This window comes from Hippocampus guttulatus, chromosome 6 (assembly GCF_054856545.1).
Source record: "Hippocampus guttulatus isolate MCC_2025c chromosome 6, RoL_Hgut_1.0, whole genome shotgun sequence".
NCBI lineage: Eukaryota > Metazoa > Chordata > Actinopteri > Syngnathiformes > Syngnathidae > Hippocampus > Hippocampus guttulatus.
Window position 1 is genome coordinate 18,826,490 of NC_141266.1, and position 20,044 is coordinate 18,846,533.

At 42.2% G+C, this 20,044-nt stretch overlaps 1 protein-coding gene and 1 long non-coding RNA gene across 6 annotated transcripts in view; both read left to right on the forward strand.

Annotated features, from left to right (window-relative positions):
• The window catches only part of satb1b (SATB homeobox 1b), an 84,726-nt gene that overhangs the window by 52,634 nt on the left and 12,048 nt on the right, over positions 1 to 20,044 (forward strand). The window lies entirely within an intron of this gene.
• Positions 925 to 17,810, forward strand: LOC147203928 (uncharacterized). 2 transcript variants are annotated; one of them, XR_015101196.1, is made up of 4 exons: positions 925 to 16,060; positions 16,152 to 16,344; positions 16,876 to 16,953; positions 17,332 to 17,346. It is a non-coding gene; the product is annotated as an uncharacterized LOC147203928 (long non-coding RNA). The 2 variants fall into 2 exon arrangements; XR_015101197.1 differs by lacking the exon at positions 17,332 to 17,346 and adding an exon at positions 17,788 to 17,810 and having other exon boundaries at positions 16,152 to 16,953.

Sequence of the window (20,044 nt, forward strand, 5' to 3'; positions counted from 1 at the left end):
CACAATGGTCAATGACTTTGTACAATGGAAACAGCTATGCGAAAAAAAAAAAAAGTACGACACAGAACTGAAGCATTCGATTTGGAAACAGCCCTTTTCCAATCTTGACAAGCCTTAGTTTGTATTCATGTATTCTGTCAAACTGTACCCCCCCCCCCCCCCCCACAAATGAGTCCAAATTAAAATTCAAAGTTCACTTTGACTTGCCAAAATAGACGCCTCTCCCATCTGCGGTTGAGTAAATAATTGCCCCCGACCGCTGTTTGCATCGGTGCTGCATTTCACTTGTGATCTAGAGCTTGTTGCCATTGGCAGAAACAGGAGAGACTCGTTAGCTTGGCAGGCTAATTTTGGGTTGGGGCAACACAGGTTGTCTTGGGTGGAGAGGGAGACTTGGGGGGGCTCGAGTGAGGTTCGTGTCCATTGACGCAACTTTAATGTAACATTCCCGACACTTCCTGAGAGGAATTTCACAACAGATGGAATCAGAGTCCCTGCTGTCATAAAACAAGCACCCTGGGAACCCGGGTTCAAAGCCTTGCGACTCATCAATGACCAGTAGAGACCGCCGCCCTGCGCCACCAGGACAACCCCCCCCCCCCCCACCTCTCCTCGGCCTCACATGCCTCCCCTTCCTTACTCATGCTCCCTGGAAGCGGCTACGCTAATTAGCCAGGCTCTAATGAGACAGAATGGCACTGATCTGGTCCACCAGAGGGGGTGGGCAACTGAGGCGGAGGAAGGGGGCGGGGGGTCGGTTGAGATTTTGCTCGCCGTGGTGCAGTAGCACAGGGGGCAAGGGGGGTTGGTGTATGCCATCTGTCGCCCTGCACTCGCCTGGCACGGCAGTCCCAGGAGTGGAGTGAAGAGTGCGGGCGGGGTGGAGGGGGGAGTTGCCATTGCTCTGTGGAGGTGGGGGCGTGATAAGGGAGGGTGACGACATAGCTGCAACTGCTGCCATCTTGTTTCGAAAATGACTAATTGGCTGGAATCACTTTAGTGGACCGACGTGATTTGTAGTGCGTGCGTGCGTGTCTGCGCATGGGTGGCATCAGTGCTTGAAAGGACTGATGAACCCCCCCCCCATCTGCAAGGAATTTTTTTGGACTTAGTGGTCAAAGAGTACCCTAAACGCAGTTCTCCAAATGTGGTCCATAGTGTACATCCGTGTCTAGACAGATCAGAGTTATATGCTTGTTTTTGTCATCTGTCAATGCCCGTTGAGGCTTTAAAAAATTTTACTCGGGCTCTAAATGTAGGTTCATTTTGAAAACCAACCCAGTACTTCATTTTCCTGTTGATACTTGTTTGCTGACAAGAACTAGAAGGGATTTCAGTTCAAGAGTCTTGTTTCTTTTGTCATCGGCTAAGACCTTTTTGTGGCCCAAGTGGTGGACTAGGATTAGGTGACTTTGTTTTCATTTTACAAAATGTTTATGACAACATAGACACAACAAAAATGATCATGATCTCAAATGTGATACATACAATATATTCCGTTTGTCAAGTGTTAGCAAGAACTGGAAGAGATCAGAGTCGTGTAGTTTCGGTTTTGTTTGTTTTGTTTTTTTTTTTTGTCGCTTGCAAGGTCCTTTTGTGGTCTTTGAGGTCGACCAGGACTCTGAATGCTTTTCCAGAGTTGATCTAATTGTTAAGTGGTCATATTTTCAAAACAACGGGAATATGAATTGAGGACTTGCCTATGCCAACTTATGTAAGGAAAATGCTTATCTCTCAAGAGTTAACACGATCAAACACAAAAACATCCACATACCGTTGTGGATGAGCAGCTGGCACAGAATGCGCGCCTTTTCAAGTGCTTACGAGAACTCGCAGATGAGATCAGAGTTCTCCTCCACTTCACCCCCCCCCCCTCCATCTGCAAGGACCATCATGGCCTTATTGCTGCTCTAGGACACTAAATACAGGTGACTTTTAACAACAGTTGAACAAGAACGAGGAGAAGAGATTTTAGCTCTCCCGTACGATCCATCCTTTCTCTCTGTTCGGCATTCATGATAATTAAAATAAAATAATTTTGAAATGTTCTGTGAGGAAAAAAAAAGGAGCCAAGGTTGCAGTCAGGAGTCGCGCTACCTTGTTTGTAATGTTTGCAGACCCACAATCCCCTGCAACAAAAAGTGAGGCAGATGAGAGCTGGCAGCCCTGAGGGTTTCAGAAGCAGACAGCGTCTGTTTATTAATTTATTCATGTATTTATTTATCTCCTGCTTGCTTATTAGGTTGCCATGGGAACCAAATTGTCTCTTATTGCGGAACTAGAGAGGCAGCTGTCTGAATAATTAATTTAGCGAATGAATTATCCGGCAAACGGCGGTATCCTCCCCTTCCCTCTGAAAATGAGCCTCTCTTTAAATTGTTTAATGGACGGTGGAATTCCCACCAGCTTGTCGTCCCCCCCGCCCTCTCCCCCCACACCCCCATCTTCCTCGTCTTTCTCCTCCTCCTGTCACCGAGCATGCTTATAGCACTTTGTGACTCCCCTGTCATCTTGCTTACGCCACCTCTCGCCCCATCTGTCGGCTTTGGCGCGTCACTCCTCGCCTACCTACCTCCCTCCGAGGACGCCACAGCGACGTGGACCCCCTAGTCGGGCGGACTTCCTGTTCAGCGTGACGCATTACTATAAGGGTGAGAAATAGTCTGGACGGCAGAGAACTAGAAGAAGCATGTGAGTTTCACCAATAGTTCTACAAAGAGAGAAAGAACTAAATTAGCTCCTTTGTCTCGGCCTCAGACATGAAGACTCGAAATTCATCATCATAATTCAGGGTTTCGTTTTGAGGACCAAATTAAATGTTAGCTCTCGAATTAATGTGATGATGTAGGCTTAAAGCAAACAAACAAAAAAAAAGGGTCCATCTAGCATATCGGCAGCTGGTCCAGAAAGCTGCTACCTGAGAGCTAGCTAGAACTAGGGGAAGAGTTTTCATTGGTAGCTTTAGCTTTCTATTAAATTCGGTATAGAAATTAATGTGAGCATAAAACAAAGAATTCACTTAATAGAGGAGAAGCTGTTCCGGAATGCAACTCTTTGAGTGTTGGCTTGAACCATGAGAGGAGTTTCCATTGTTATCTGTACACTTGTTTACTTTGTTGTGCTAACTAACAATGTTGCCGTAAATGTCAATAATGAATGTTTTTAAGTTGTTTCAACTTAAACGACTGTTTCAGCCCCCAAAAATACTTTTGAAGTTTAGTTAGCTCACACATTTGGGAATTCCGTTTGTGTATGTCAACCAAAGAATCCATTCACATAGCAAATGCGCAGCTGATCAGGCCAAAGTAGCGAGGTGGAAGGAGGTCGAAATATTTTGAGGATATGAGTCAACGCTCCTCGGTATCCTCATTTAATGGAGACGTCGACCAAAGATGACGTCACCTCATTGGCGCGCATAATAAATGAAGCGTTGCCTGTGTTATTGTACATTGTAGAATTGCCAGATTTCATGACCGCAACATGCTAGTGGTGGCATGAAGAGGCTGATTGATTAGGTCCCTGCTGAAGGCCGAGGTAGCAAACGCGCTGCCCGTCACCGGTTTAGCATTGCTAGCCGGTCCTCTTCTTCCTCGCCTCGCCTTGCCTTGCTCACTCTCCTCCTGACAGACCACACAGGGCTTGTTCTGAAGCCCATTCCCGCTAATCTGATCAGGCAGGCAAATACGCCGGGAAAAGCGCTTTAATGATCCCCCTAATTACCTCAAGTCAATACCAACTGTATTATTAGACTCGGGGAAAATATTCCATTAGAGTGCCCCCCCGTGGGAGCGGCCGCCCCCGCTCTGCCCGGGCGCGCTCCCTCGCCCTTCCCACCCCGCCCCCTTACACCACCGCTTCCCCCATGCTTGTAATTAATTTTATGTACACACGCAGGAATGCACAAGGTCGCACCTGCAGCCCGGAGCCGCCCGACTCGGAACCGCCTAATCAGATCTGTCATAATTACCATGCTGCATGCTTGTGACACACGCCGGCAAATATTTCAATTTAACTACGGCCCTGCGAGTGTGTGTGCGCGCGTGTGTGTGCTCGGGGAGATATTAAGGCCGATAAAAGTGCTCATGATGGTGCTTGTGTCCACTTTCTCTCTCTCTCCGCTTCCTCCTTTTCCTCTTAACCCATCATCATCATCGTGGTCGTCATCATCATCGTATTTTTGTCTCAAATCATTCCACAATGTGTTCCCTGTGTACACATCCTACCAAGGAAGGCCTTTAGGTTGCCATTTTTGGACTTCAGCAGTGAGATTTTGGGTTTTAAATGCCGCAAGAAACCTATTTGGTCAAATTTCAAAGGATAGCAAATGGACATGCAGTAAATTATTACCGTAGTTGTACCCCTCCTGAGCACTTAAAACACTTTTAAATTTATTAAAACCCACTTGAGCTTATTAAAACACACTTCTGAAAACGATTCCTTGTACACTGTCAAGAAATAGGAAACGAAGACATTCTTGAGCACAGTTCTCCAAACACGAGGCAATAAAACGAAAACATTGTATCTTGAAACACCAAAACGTCGAACCCAAAACTGTCATTTCGTCTCACAAATGTCCAATGCTAACATGAATGGAAAAAATTCGTAGACTGGCTAATGGAGATTCGCATAATTATAAACTTTCCAACAGTTGGTACTTTCCTCGGCGCCCGCCTGGTACACAGAAGGCATGCAAACCTCAATTCACAGTAGTCTGTAAAATCCCATTAAAAAAAAAAAAAAAAGATTGCTTCAATATCTACAGTATTTATCTTAACATTTTTATTCTGTTTGCCAGTTTTTTGGGGTAGCATGACAAAAATCTGAATCTAACATGATGCTTTATGTCACATAATTTATTATTATTATTATTTGTTTTTTTTTAACTTTAATTTGTGAGTAGTTTACTTGAGTAAAATGTTTTCAATGAGTGTCGGAAGAAACCTTAAATGGGTTCACTTTGTGAGCATGTCGCATTGGCTAAAACATAAAACAAAATCAATCCCAGTAGCCTCTAGAACGCAGCTACTTAAATGGTGTATCTTGCTTTATCCCCCCGCCCACCCACATCACCCCAACCCTCCATATTTATAATCTTATAAAACTAACATAATGCTTTATGACAAATTAATTAAAGAAGGTCTTTCTGAACGATCCCCAAAACAAGGGGATTTCCAAATTAATGCTATTAAATTAGCATTTGAAAAAACAACTTTTTGTTGGGGGGGGGTGGTATAGTTTCTAATTCTAAAATGCATTTGATGATTGCTGGAAGCAAACTTGTCAGCCAATTACAAACACTTATTGAGCTGACAGTCAATTTGCTGCTTCTCTGTCGGCTCCTAATTCAATAAGATCAGTCACGATTTATCATCTTAATTACGCTTTGATATTAGCAATTAAGGCCCGTATTTGGATGAAATCACAACCCGCGCCTTAATTGACGGAATCAGACTTTGCGTCGTCGTTTGTGCGTTTGAAATGCAGCTGCTGCTGCTGTTTTGTTGTTGTTGTTGCTTCATCGGCGCCGTGTTGGTGCATTTTTATCCTCCATCTGCCCGACGAGCGCCGCGGCGACACAGAAGACGATCAAGAAAACTTTTGTGCTGTCGCAACAGCCCCACACACCCACTTAAAACCCCCCCAAAAAACTGACACTGATAGATTGAGACAATGCAATGCGACCTGTAGTCGGGACTTGAAGAGGTTTGTGTGCTCAAACATATTCACTGCAATTTATTGACTTTGGATAAGAAAGGTTAAAATATTTGCCTTTTTTATGTTATGCACTAAACCAGGAACTGAATCTAATTAATTTATGCTTTTGGATTGACACTGTCAATTGAAATGATGACTCGTTTTTGAAAATAGGATGGAAATGAAAACTGAAAATCCGTTTCCATTATTAAAAATAATGGTTAGTTAGTTGCAGCCCTCGTAATCACATAAATAAATAGAATGTAAAGAACGAATCCATTTTTGCATCATGATTCATTCGTCGTGGTTGCTTCTGATGTGTGCGACTTGGCCATCGGGGGCAGTATAACACAGTCATGTCGACAAATATGTAAAGAAGAGTTTCACAGCTACAGTAAGTAAACTGCTGAAGTATTTGCCGTGTGTTGAAATCCCGTCGTTGAAAAGCTTCTAGCACCATTGACTATTGATGCATTTCGGTAGCCCGCCTCGACATTTTGCATGCTTTAGCATTTAGCTAGCAGCAGGCGAAGGGTCTAAAATCGCATAGCATGTCATCTTCTTTATGTTAAAGTCTGACAGTACACCGGCCATGGCAAATTGTACCTGTAATTGGCCAAACAATAATCATTTCTGTTCTTTGACGAAACCGGGGGTTTGAATACGCTTCCCATTGTTCAACGTATGTTTTGAAGGTGATTGTCTTGCAAACGCTTGTGTGTGCTGCGTAGGAATAAAAGATGTGCTTAAAAATAAGTGTAGCCACGCAGATGTTTAATGTGCTCCATTTAAGATGAACTGGTCATTTGCCTTTGGTTATTCTTTATGCTCCATCTGCCTCTGTTTGCTTGCCTAAACCTCCACCGCCTCCGCCCGAACCCACTTTCTCACACACACACACACACACATACACACATGCGTTATTGGCTGCGGCGGCCGTGACGCAAGCCACCCGGCTGAACCACCGCGCCATTGTTGTGCCAGGAGCGAGTGGCGACACGTGGAGGTCGCCTTTCCTGTGCAGTCACGCCGTGTGTCATTGTTGTCAAGTCAGCCCATTGTTTCCCCGAGAGAGGTCGCGACCGCTCGCGGGGAGGACGGCTTGTCACGTCGCGCGGTCGGACTCTCCTCGAGTCTTTCGGCCTCTTGTCACAGACTGACAACGGCATTAGATCATTAGTTTGAAATGAATAAACATATGATGTTGATTTTGATGATTCACTGTTTAATCCTGTCTGGAAGACAAGGACGGTGAGTCAGGATTCCAACGTGCAATTTTATCATCCGCTCGTCCGCGGGGTTTGTTTGACGTTTTCATACAAACAACAACAGTGTTCTATTTACACATCATTTTTATTCCCACGCTGCCCTCGTGCTTGCCACCTGTCCGTACTGTACGTCGACCTTGCGCCACACTTGGTCGCTAACCTCGCAAATGCATTTGTTAAACCGTAAGATGATTTGCTACCATTTCGGGAAAACGGAGCGGAAAAACCCGCTATCATATGACTCATGAAGTTTTACCATAATTACTTTTTTGGGGGTTTGGGAATTTACATGTAAGTGGAGCATACTAAAATCGATGAAGAACTGATGATAGTGCCATAGTAAAATTACGATAACAGGAAATACCCATCTATCCAATTTCTGATCTGCTTATCCTCACAAGGGTAGCATGGGGTGCTGGAGCCTATCCCAGCCGTCTTCGGACACCCTGAACCGGTTGCCAGCCAATCGCAGGGCACACAGAGACAAACAACCATCCGCGCTCACACTCACACCAAGGGACAATTTAGAGTTTTCGATCAGCCTGCAATGCAGGTTTTTGGAATGTGGGAGGAAACCGGAATACCCGGAGAAAACCCACGCAGGCCCGGGGAGAACATGCAAAGTCCACACAGGGAGGCCGCAGCTGGAATTGAACCCGCTACCTCTGCACTGTGAAGTCGGCGCGCTAACCACTGGGCCGCCTTACAGAAAATATTTATATAAAATTATTATTTGAAGATTTTTAAAAATATATATCCCCCGCGATAAACGGGGGTTCACTATCGACATTTCCGTCCTGTCATATTGTCCTGCCGCCACTGCAGTTCATTCAAGGCCAGTTCTATTTCCATGGCCTCTCCTCCTCCTCCTCCTCCTGCGGCCAGCAGGCCATTTTCATTCCGCCGCCGAAACTACGTTCAGATAGCAAGATGAAAATACAGTCCGCCCCTCCCCCCTTCTGCAATTATTGCTTATTGTGGCGGGAGATTGGCATATGGTGCGCTGCGTACATGGCGGTCGTCCTCGGCAGATGGGCGTCCACTGTGGCGGAATCTATTTCCAAGGCGCTGCACGTTAGCCCTCACCAGAGCAGGACCGAACGGTTCGCACATCGTCCCCCCCTCCCCTCATCTAACATCTAATTTTTACCTGACTGAGCTTCTCTTGGAGCCCGGCCAGGTCCAAGGAGACAACGAAACGCGTTCTCTTTTGTCCCAGTCTTGTTTTTGTTTTGTATGTGCAGCTTGGTGGAGCGCATCTTTCCTTCCGTTTCCTCGTTCTAAAAAAAGAGCAGACGCAGATTGTGTCTTCCGTTCTCGGGTTTGCTTTAGCAGCATAAAAAGGCATACTGTCGTCTTATTTGCCAGAGGAGCCCGATAACGAACGAATGAGAGTAGATGGGAAGCTCTGCATACATGCTTTTAGGTGTTTGGCTGATTGCTGCTATTTTGGTTAGCAACAGAGTTCAAGAAATGCTTTGTCATTGTTTTGATTATTGTTTTCAGCTCACAATGCTTGTGATTTCGTTCCGTGTGAGCCTGTGAACCAAATAACCAGAGGACTGTGTCTGTATTTTTGGGATTGGCTTTAACTGCAAAAAAAAAAAGCAAAGTGATGGACATCTGTTGGCTTATTTCTTTTATCCGGCGCGCGGCCGAGGTCAGCCTGATGGACCTGATAACGACCAAATGAGATTAGATGGGAAGGTGTGTGTGTGTGTGTGTGTGTCTGTCTGTCATTGGCCAGTTTGTGACTTCACCTCACCTCGCATAGCACATCAACGCTATGAATTGCACTATTGTGCCATTGGAACCACAAAAGACCCGCTGATGGCTTTACAACCACGTGAACTCGCCGCTTCTCAGTCACAAGTCGTGGGAAAAAAAAAACAAAGACCAAAAAAAAATCTCTATAGTCTGCTTTTTGACGTTGAAATACCCGCCCTCCGACTCTCCTGCTTATTAATTAGGTGACGGTAACCCAGAGGCAGAGGATTACGGTGCAATATTGTGGCAGGTGTGTGCCAACATCGCGCGATAATCCCGAGCTGTCGCTGCTTATTGCTGGGATGAACCTGTTTACAGCATCTGGGAGCTTGTCAGATGTCTATAGGAGGAGGATTTCATACCTCAGTAGGTCACCGTGATGTTTGCGACTACGTCGCGTCGACGCCGTATCGGCACAAACAACGGCGGCGGGGGTTTGATCTGCATAACCGCTGATGTGGAATTTGACAATATATGTCGAGCGGAATTGGACTTTATAACCAATTGAGTCGGACTATTATGATGAAAAAGAGCAAGGCAGATGAAAACGTACAGCGGCACATAACGGCGATTGTCAGAGTTTACTTGGACGTTCTCCTATCCAGAAGTCTGAGAGTGAAATTGGGAGCACAACGCCAGATTTGACGTTTTAGCGTCGCGCAATCTTGATGACGTATCTACCATGAAGGTACAAAAGTGGATAGAAGCATTCACGCAGCCAGAAAAGTACATAGCCGCACCACTTTTTTGGGGACTTTACGGGGAAGTCAAGTCAAAAATGTTCCACTCTCGCTAGTCGAAAACACGGCATTCGTAACAACCAATCACGGTTCCCCCGGTTCTCTGAATTTGGTCTCGAGGCGTTCGCAAGCAGAGCCGTCGTGTCTGCTCTAAACCCAGTGAAATCTTCAAAATCATTGCAAACACTTTTGACCTTGAAATTCAGACGTGGGGAGAAAATTAAACAAAAATTCCGCTTGCCTCAACTGACTGACGTCATTCCATCTTGAAAGCAGTCAACATTCCCAGTGAGCCCGTTTGCCTGTTCCGAACGGCTGTTTGATGAGCATTCCACTTTTTTTTTTTTTTTTGGGAATGTGTTACAGCCATGAAATGTCATGATTATTTGATCAAATTAATAACGTGTATCAGTTTGAAGCTTGTTTTTTTTTTGTAGTGTAAGCAAATTAAAAATAGCGAAATTGAACATGATTTGCAAATCACTGTATTTTTTTAAATTTATGTTTAACACAAACGTCACAACTGATGATTTGTATTTCTCTCCTGAAGATTCACCAAAAAATTCACATTCTCTGTAAAGATTGAAATCATTCTTGCTTTACAATTGTCAGCAGTGCACCCACCCCCTACCGCCCAAAAACAAAATCCTGCTTTTTGAAGAATACCACTTTTCTTTGCAAAAAGAGCGAATTTTGATTTGTAATAGTCACCTCAAATGAACAATTTCTCAAATGAATCTAAGCAGCGATTGCAACTTGAGATTCAAGACGCTTGGGGATGGGCCTTTTGGCATTGCGACAGATTAATCATTTGAAGAATTTGTCCTGACTCAACTGGTTCCTGTTTACACCTTTTTAAGCGATTGGGCACCGTGAGAACACGGTTGGATTCGCTCTTTCAACTCGAATCTGTTGTGAACCTTTATTTTATCATTGTTTTATTTTCAGACCGCTTTTCAGAGACACCGTGCAAAACAACACCATGTGGCAAGAGAAGCTAACACGTAAACATGATGCCAAGACAACGTGTTAGGAATGTTGCACATGCTGAATGATACGTTTTAGGAGTTTTCTTCATCGCTGGCTGGAAGCGACGCATTGTAACAAATGTTAATGCGCCTTCTTCATCATGCTGACGTGAATAATACTTGCTTGGGACTCCAGGGCTCCAGCTCATGTGTGACCCCTCGCGAGTTTAAACCGTAAACAAAATGGATGGATTATTTCTAGTCGAAGTGTTTATTTGGATTGACTAAAGTGGCAGATTATCATGAAGAACTGACAAGAAGAGAAATCACAATATGACATTTTTAGTTACTTCAGTAGTTTTTTTTTTTCTCGTTGCCGAGTTCATTTCTACGACACCATTTCCTGGAACGAAAAGCTTTCTGTTTTTGTTTTTTTTTTTTGCCCCGCGACAAAAAATCCTCCACATGCCATTGAGATTGAGCAAATGAGGTTATAAACATATGCAGTTTTGATTAAAAAAGGAACGCTGTCCAGTTTCAATAAAATGGCAGCACAAGGTATTCGAAAATAGCATTAGCTTTATAAACAAGCTAACGATAGTGGTCGCGTACATTAGTAGCATGACTTATTTTTAGTATTACTATAGCATAAAACTGATCAGTTTGGAGTTTATTTTTCAATGTACATCATAATAGTGATCATAATAAAAATAACTAATGAAATAATGATAAAAATAATAGAACGGGCCAAACATAAAAGCAGAAATGTTGCTAATTCCGTGTGACTTCTGAATCCTCAACTTTCTGAGCTCCCTTTGTTCTGCTTGTTTTCGCTCGTCTCGCTCGTTGTAAGCAAACAATGTAGGGACATTTTTTTTCCCGTGATGCAGATATTCCAAAATAATAATCAAAGCTCCAAAAGGCCAAGCTAACTAGCCATTGTTAGCTTGGGCTAACAGCTCATCAGTCACGCCTTTTTATCTGATTGGGTGAACTGTCTTGGGAATAGTGGTTTCTTAAGAAAAACAAAAAACATGCAAACTTTTTAACCATTAAAGTGGAATTAAAGAGGACTGGGTTTCGACGAAGATAATTATTGTTCAAAATACATCAACGACACAAGAAGAGAGAAAAGTGGTCCAACAACTTTTCGCGGCAGGTTTTTTGGAAGCTTTTTTTATTGGTTCCAGGAAATACAACTAACCATCACTTATCCATGACTAGCGACAAGCTAATAGACGTAGCGTATACTTTGCATTTAATGAAATGGACTTCCTGGCAGGCTTGGGGAGTTCCCGCCGTGTGGGCTTTGATTGGCTCTGCTACTTTGGGTTTAATCCTGCTGCTTTGCAGAGTGTTTGAGTTGGATTACGCCGTTGCAGGCCCGCGTTGGACAAGACAAGCGTGTGTGTGTGTGTGCGTGTGTGTGCGTGCCTGTGTCCTCCCTCACTGCCGAATCAGCTGAAAGCACAGACGGCCCAACTGGAGCACGGTCCAAATCCCTCTGCATGCAAATTAAAAAGGCAACAATAAATGTGGCAAAGGAACAAGGTGGGCACGGAGGCTTTATGGCCCCGCTTTCTCTTTCTTTCTCCCTCCTCCTCCTTCCTCTACGGTTTGATGAGGTTTACGGGAGGATCTGGAATGGGACGCGCAAAGTGCTGAGTTATCTCCCGTGTGCAGCGTGTGCGCTCGGCTGCCACGGCACGGTGTGCACATGAAGAGTGTGCGCGAGCCAGCCCAGCCAACTAGCCAGTGAGTGAGTGAGCGAGCGCCGCTTGTGTAATCCGGTGGTGACGAACCACAGATTACCACAACGGCCGCGCTCTGACCGATGTTCTTAAGGCGCATACGAGAAAGTTGGTAATGGGACTAAAATGGCTGAGCGAAACGCAGCTGTAACGTATACGAAAAGAAGACTCTTGCTCGCTCGCTTCCGTAATTCTCCAAATAAAACGCGCAGCCTGCTTGCTTGGAGCGGTTTGTGACTTCCCGTTAAAACTTTCCTGTGAAATTCACCCATAAAACAAAAGTGAATGAAACACTACAAATTGTACCATTAAATCGAACTGAAGTTTGCTTCATGCTAACATATAAGGCAAAAAGCCATAGACGGGCTAATGGAAATTAGCATCGATGTGCTGTTAATTCCAAACCTTCAGACAACTGCTACGTACCGATACATACAAGCAGTATACGACACTACAGACATATACTGCATGCGAGTAAGGACTATTACTGCTGTAAATGTATTTATTTATTCATTTTCCGAAGCGATGATCCTCCCAGGGGTCACAAGCATGCTGGAGCCCATCCAAGCTCTCCTACTCAAATTTTAGTTCCGGGGTAATTCATAAAAAGTATTTGGGGGTTAATCAGAGGTGTGTGTGTGTGTGTGTGTGTGTGTGTGTGTGTGTGTGTGTGTGTGTGTGTGTGTGTGTGTGTGTGTGTGTGTGTGTGTGTGTGTGTGTGTGTGTGTGTGTGTGTGTGTGTGTGTGTGTGTGTGTTTGTATTCATGACATCTCAGGACAATTTTATGATAACACACCTTCACAATGAGGACCTGTGGAAAAATGAGGACATTTTTCGCGTCCTCATATTTCCACGCAGTCTACACTACTCTAGAGCTCACGAGGATACTCCCACACCAAAAATAAGTGATGTCCTGAAAGAGCACAATTTTCAGAAATTGTGTGTTTAAGTGTGTTTAACTTTCGACTCACTTTTCATTTGGAAAACTAGTGGCCAACTTCGGTACCTTAACACACTTTTAACACACTTTCAGTGACGTCATTGTGCAGGACCTCATATGTCATCTTTTTCGGACTGACTCACACATTTTCCCCGCCCTCGTCCTGGTAAGTCACTTCAATTAGCAGTCACACAAAACCCAACATGTGAAGCAGCCAGACAATCCTACAGCCAGATATCTATTAAACTCTCTGAAACAAACACGACCACGCGTGGATGACCACCTGGTAAGCAATTCCTTTTCGTTTATCTTACTGTAACATAGACCTTGTTCAATATAACCGTGTTTAACAGTGCCCACCAAAGGTAATGTCATTCAATTAGACAGCTAGCTAGCTAGCTAGATCGTTAGCATGCTAATAAGCTTCCAGTAAAAGTAATGTGGACATGTCCTGCAGGCAAGGTTCTAGAAAACCTTTCTAAATCTTTGACAACACAGTCTGTGGAACTTGATTTTGGTGCCAAATGTTTATTTCAGTGCAGTATTTGTTTTATTTGATTGCAGTTAATTGAAATTAGTTAGTACAGGTAGCCTAATGAAAGTGGGCCATGCACTTCTAGCCTTTATGCTAAGTCTGGTGTATTTACACTGTTTATTCTTGTGTTGATTCAATTGTACACCGTTTCAATGAAAAAACAAACAAACGTTTGCAATGAAATTATAGCAGAATTCAGCTTTGTTGGTACATTTGGTCAAGACAATATTGTGTTACTCTATTTTAATTTTACATTGTTATCTGCCTGACAAATGGTTTGCCCGAATCTATTAATCTGACCAGCAAATGTTTGATGAAATGAATTTTTGTATATTTGAGGAAGCAAATAATATTCCTTTGGCTCAGTACTTTCTGAGCCAAAATAAGTGCTGCCATTGTATTGTGCTTGCTTGTCTGGCTGACTTCTTCTCACTTTCCATTGTAGATGTTTACTGGTGGTGATAATGTCACAAAGAAGAGCCAGACTGAGCCCTGAATCTGAGGCTGCTCATTTTATTTTATCTGGAGTCGACAAGCCTTGTTTGAAAGCCCAGTGGATCAATGATTATAAAGGTATGCTATCAATCTACCTGCTATCTAATTCTTATGGCTACCACACGCACATGACAAGAGCTGCAACCAAAGCCTGTCACAGTGACAGATTTTATTCGCACATTGTATTTACCCCAAAAATATCACAATAAACAACAGCATGTTTTTTTTTATGCCATTGATCATATTGGAGCAAAAATAATTGAAGTACTTTTTAAGAGAATGTTTAGCAGCCATTATCATTCAATTCTTGAGAATATTGTATTGCCATGTAGAACTAGGAATATCTTGAAATGAAAAAATAGAAATAGAAATTATTCGGCTTCTGTTAAAATATTGTGCTTCAACAAATATCACAATTCATAAAAAACGCATACTATCTGTAATAGTCGAGGAAAATTAGATGCCTTCAAACTTCCTTCACAATGCCTATTTCACCTGATTGAAGAAGGCTGTGGTAGCTGTTTGACAAATCCACATTTTTATCAGCAATTTGTACTGCCCATCAAAGGTCTCTACTTAGTTTAAAACTGAAAGAATGGTCACAGGAATTATGTATGTCATTATCATTATGACTATTATTGTTGATTGCTTAATTTTTATTTTAGTCATAATGTATCTTTTCTATGTGCAGTGGTGTATATTGCTCAGTGGGATTTCTGATTGGAGATCGGAGGTGTGAAACGCCAGGACAGCTTACAGAGAAATTAGATGAATCCTTTCCCTCCCACAATTGTTAGAGTTGCATTTGTATTTACAAAGAGAAAATAACAAAAATAGAAACGCACAGTTAATCAGATTAAAAAAAACATCCCATCCAACCATTTTCAAACCCATTTATACTAATACGGGCCTGGCTGTGCTGCAGCCGATCCCAGCTGTCTTCGGACAGTAGGCAGGGTACAACTTGAACTGGGTGCCAGCCAATCACAGGACACACAGACAAACCACCATTCACCCTCACAATCACACCGAGGGACAATTTAGTGAGTTCAGTGAACCTACTACGTTGCATGTTTTTGGAATGTGGGAGGAAACCAAAGTAGTCGGAGAAAACCCATGCAGCCATGGGGAGAACTCCACACAAGAAGGCACTGTGAGGCGGACGTGCCAACCAGTCGCACACTGTGCAGCCGCATTAGGTTGCCTGTGACCAAAATAAAAACTATGGTGATAATGCATTACCAACATTGCTGCCCATACTTTTTTTGACCTTATTGCTCTTCTCTTTCTCTCCCTCAACCATATAATGCAGTTTGGAGTGGAATAGTATAGGAACTGAAATTAGGTTTCGAATGTTATCCATTGAGGAAAAATGGTACTTCACTTGACTTATGATGATCACTTTAGTCAAACTGTCGGTCAAACCGCTGGTATTTTTCTTTGCTATTCCATACATTCTGTTCAATTGAAGGCAAGCAATGTAAACAACTCTGATGTAAGGAGCCACATTATTTTGTGCTGATACAAATTGCTAAAGAAAATTATCAGCGATTCTGATAATTGTTTTTAGTTTTACATGGAATTATTTTGTTATCGTACCACTAAACATGTTTTTTCCCCTCTTTAAATTTTTATTTTTTGGTCTGCATGTATTTGTGAATATCTGATTAACTGCATTGTGTAAGCCTGATTTGGATTGTATTAATCAACATTTAAGTGTCAACTTTTCGTGTCCTAGGACGTGGTGTATTTACAAGTGAACCAATCGAAAAGGGGTTATTTGTGGTTGAGTACCGTGGAGAGTTAATCTCAAGTTATGAATGAGACAAGAGACAGAAAAAGTACACAGAGAAGCAAAATTGTTTCCTGTTTGATTTTGAATGGAAAGGAAGCACATGGTGGTAAGTCAAGATCTAGAAAAACATCATGTGGTTCTGTACAACATTGTAGTTTTACTGGAAAAACATTTCATGTTTCATTGTTCAATTTCAGCATTGATTCCTCCCATGAAGATGGTTCATTAGGTCGACTTGTCAATGATGCTCACAAAGGCCCAAACTGTAGAATGAAAAAGCTGACAATCCAGGATAAACCTCATCTTTGCTTGTTTGCAATTGAAAATATCGAAGCAGGGAATGAAATAACCTATGACTATGGAGATTCTCAGTGGGCATGGAGAGCACTGGTAAGTAATGCCTGAATATACACCTGTAGACAACCAGATCTAATAAGTAAATCATTATATTTCATAGGTGAGTGAAATATCATTTTCATCAACAGTTTATTACCTTTTAAAAGTTAACACAAGTGTCTGTTTTAGAGGATTATTTGACGTCAACAGAAATTCAAAGACAGGAACATGGACTCCACATTTTTCAGTCATTACATTGATTTAGTCTGAAAGAGTATGTTTCGGGTGTTGTCTTTATTATTTGAACTCAGTCGTGTCTGATGTCCTGAAATTGTTAGCTATCAGAGCTGTACAGTGGTAAGTACCATAAAGAGTACTGTACTACACAGTACTTGTGCTGTGAATGTGGTCACTGAAAAAAGTAGTTCAATTTATTCAAAAGTCATATAACTACGACATATTTCTGACACTCTATGGTTGGTATAATGTTGCTTTTCATGATTTCAGTCATGCCCTCATACTTCTTCAGTTACTGAAGAATACTTTTTAGAATATTTCTGATACTGTAATATTGCTATGTTGCAGACACCAGATGTTGGTATCCTGACTGAACCTTCTGGAGACCAAGAAGGGAGTGAGAGATCCACTTCATCCTTACAACAGGTGACTACGTCTTATCATTATATACCAGTTTTGAGTTTACAGCTTTCTTTGACAAACACAGGAGAAGTTATAAATCAGAAACGTGGCCTCTCCATGATTTCAGTCGTCATGTCCTCATATTTCTTTAGACCTGAAAAACCTGAGTGTGTTTCAGGTGACATGACTTTTGTCTTAACCTAACTCTGGAGAGGTTGTGTCTGAATGTCCCCGTATTGCTGTTCCACAGAGCTGAACAGTGTTAACTTTCTATAGTGTGGTATATTAATCCCAAACTCTCCTGTGAGCTATGTTCAATGAGAGATAATGTTTATTCATTTCTTAACTGGTCAGAATGAAGAATGCTGAATATTTTGACACCGTAATGTTGTTATGTTGCAGACACCAAGTGACAGGTACCTGACTGAACCCTCTGGAGACCAAGAATGGAATGAGAGATCCACTTCATCCTTACAACAGGTTACTACTTCTTATCATGATATACTAGGTTTGAGTTTTCAGCTTTCTTTGACAAACACAGCAGAAGTTATAAATCAGAAACATGGACTCTCCATGATTTCAGTCGTCATGTCCTCATATTTCTTTAGACCTGAAAAACCTGAGTGTGTTTCAGGTGACATGACTTTTGTCTTAACCTAACTCTGGAGAGGTTGTGTCTGAATGTCCCCATATTGCTGTTCCACAGAGCTGAACAGTGTTAACTTTCTACAGTGTGGTATATTAATCCCAAACTCTCCTGTGAGCAATGTTCAATGAGAAATAATGTTTATTCATTTCTTAACTGGTCAGAATGAAGAATGCTGAATATTTTGACACCGTAATGTTGTTATGTTGCAGATACCAAGTGACGGGATCCTGACTGAACCTTCTGGACACCAAGAAGGGAGTGAGAGATCCACTTCATCCTTACAACAGGTTACTACGTTTTATCATTATATACCAGTTTTGAGTTTACAGCTTTCTTTGACAAACGCAGGAGAAGTTATAAATCAGAAACATGGACTCTCCATGATTTCAGTCGTCATGTCCTCATATTTCTTTAGACCTGAAAAACCTCAGTGTGTTTCAGGTGACATGACTTTTGTCTTAACCTAACTCTGGAGAGCCTGTGTTCGAATGTCCCCATATTGCTGTTCCACAGAACTGAACAGTGTTAACTTTCTACAGTGTGGTATATTAATCCCAAACTCTCCTGTGAGCTATGTTCAATGAGAAATAATGTTTATTCATTTCTTAATTGGTCAGAATGAAGAATGCTGAATATTTTGACACCGTAATGTTGTTATGTTGCAGATACCAAGTGACGGGATCCTGACTGAACCTTCTGGAGACCAAGAAGGGAGTGAGAGATCCGCTTCATCCTTACAACAGGTTACTACGTCTTATCATTATATACCAGTTTTGAGTTTACAGCTTTCTTTGACAAACGCAGGAGAAGTTATAAATCAGAAATGTGGCCTCTCCATGATTTCAGTCGTCATGTCCTCATATTTCTTTAGACCTGAAAAACCTGAGTGTGTTTCAGGTGACATGACTTGTCTTAACCTAACTCTGGAGAGGTTGTGTCTGAATGTCCCCATATTGCTGTTCCACAGAGCTGAACAGTGTTAACTTTCTATAGTGTGGTACATTGATCCCAAACTCTCCTGTGAGCAATGTTCAATGAGAAATAATGTTTATTCATTTCTTAACTGGTCAGAATGAAGAATGCTGAATATTTTGACACCGTAATGTTGTTATGTTGCAGATACCAAGTGACGGGATCCTGACTGAACCTTCTGGAGACCAAGAAGGAAGTGAGAGATCCACTTCATCCTTACAACAGGTTACTACGTTTTATCATTATATACCAGTTTTGAGTTTACAGCTTTTTTTGATAAACGCAGGAGAAGTTATAAATCAGAAACGTGGACTCTCCATGATTTCAGTCGTCATGTCCTCATATTTCTTTAGACCTGAAAAACCTGAGTGTGTTTCAGATGACATGACTTTTGTCATAACCTAACTCTGGAGAGGTTGTGTCTGAATGTCCCCATATTGCTGTTCCACAGAGCTGAACAGTGTTAACTTTCTACAGTGTGGTATATTAATCCCAAACTCTCCTGTGAGCTATGTTCAATGAGAAATAATGTTTATTCATTTCTTAATTGGTCAGAATGAAGAATGCTGAATATTTTGACACCGTAATGTTGTTATGTTGCAGATACCAAGTGACGGGATCCTGACTGAACCTTCTGGAGACCAAGAAGGGAGTGAGAGATCCGCTTCATCCTTACAACAGGTTACTACGTCTTATCATTATATACCAGTTTTGAGTTTACAGCTTTCTTTGACAAACGCAGGAGAAGTTATAAATCAGAAACGTGGCCTCTCCATGATTTCAGTCGTCATGTCCTCATATTTCTTTAGACCTGAAAAACCTGAGTGTGTTTCAGGTGACATGACTTTTGTCTTAACCTAACTCTGGAGAGGTTGTGTCTGAATGTCCCCGTATTGCTGTTCCACAGAGCTGAACAGTGTTAACTTTCTATAGTGTGGTATATTAATCCCAAACTCTCCTGTGAGCTATGTTCAATGAGAGATAATGTTTATTCATTTCTTAACTGGTCAGAATGAAGAATGCTGAATATTTTGACACCGTAATGTTGTTATGTTGCAGACACCAAGTGACAGGTACCTGACTGAACCCTCTGGAGACCAAGAATGGAATGAGAGATCCACTTCATCCTTACAACAGGTTACTACTTCTTATCATGATATACTAGGTTTGAGTTTTCAGCTTTCTTTGACAAACACAGCAGAAGTTATAAATCAGAAACATGGACTCTCCATGATTTCAGTCGTCATGTCCTCATATTTCTTTAGACCTGAAAAACCTGAGTGTGTTTCAGGTGACATGACTTTTGTCTTAACCTAACTCTGGAGAGGTTGTGTCTGAATGTCCCCGTATTGCTGTTCCACAGAGCTGAACAGTGTTAACTTTCTATAGTGTGGTATATTAATCCCAAACTCTCCTGTGAGCTATGTTCAATGAGAGATAATGTTTATTCATTTCTTAACTGGTCAGAATGAAGAATGCTGAATATTTTGACAC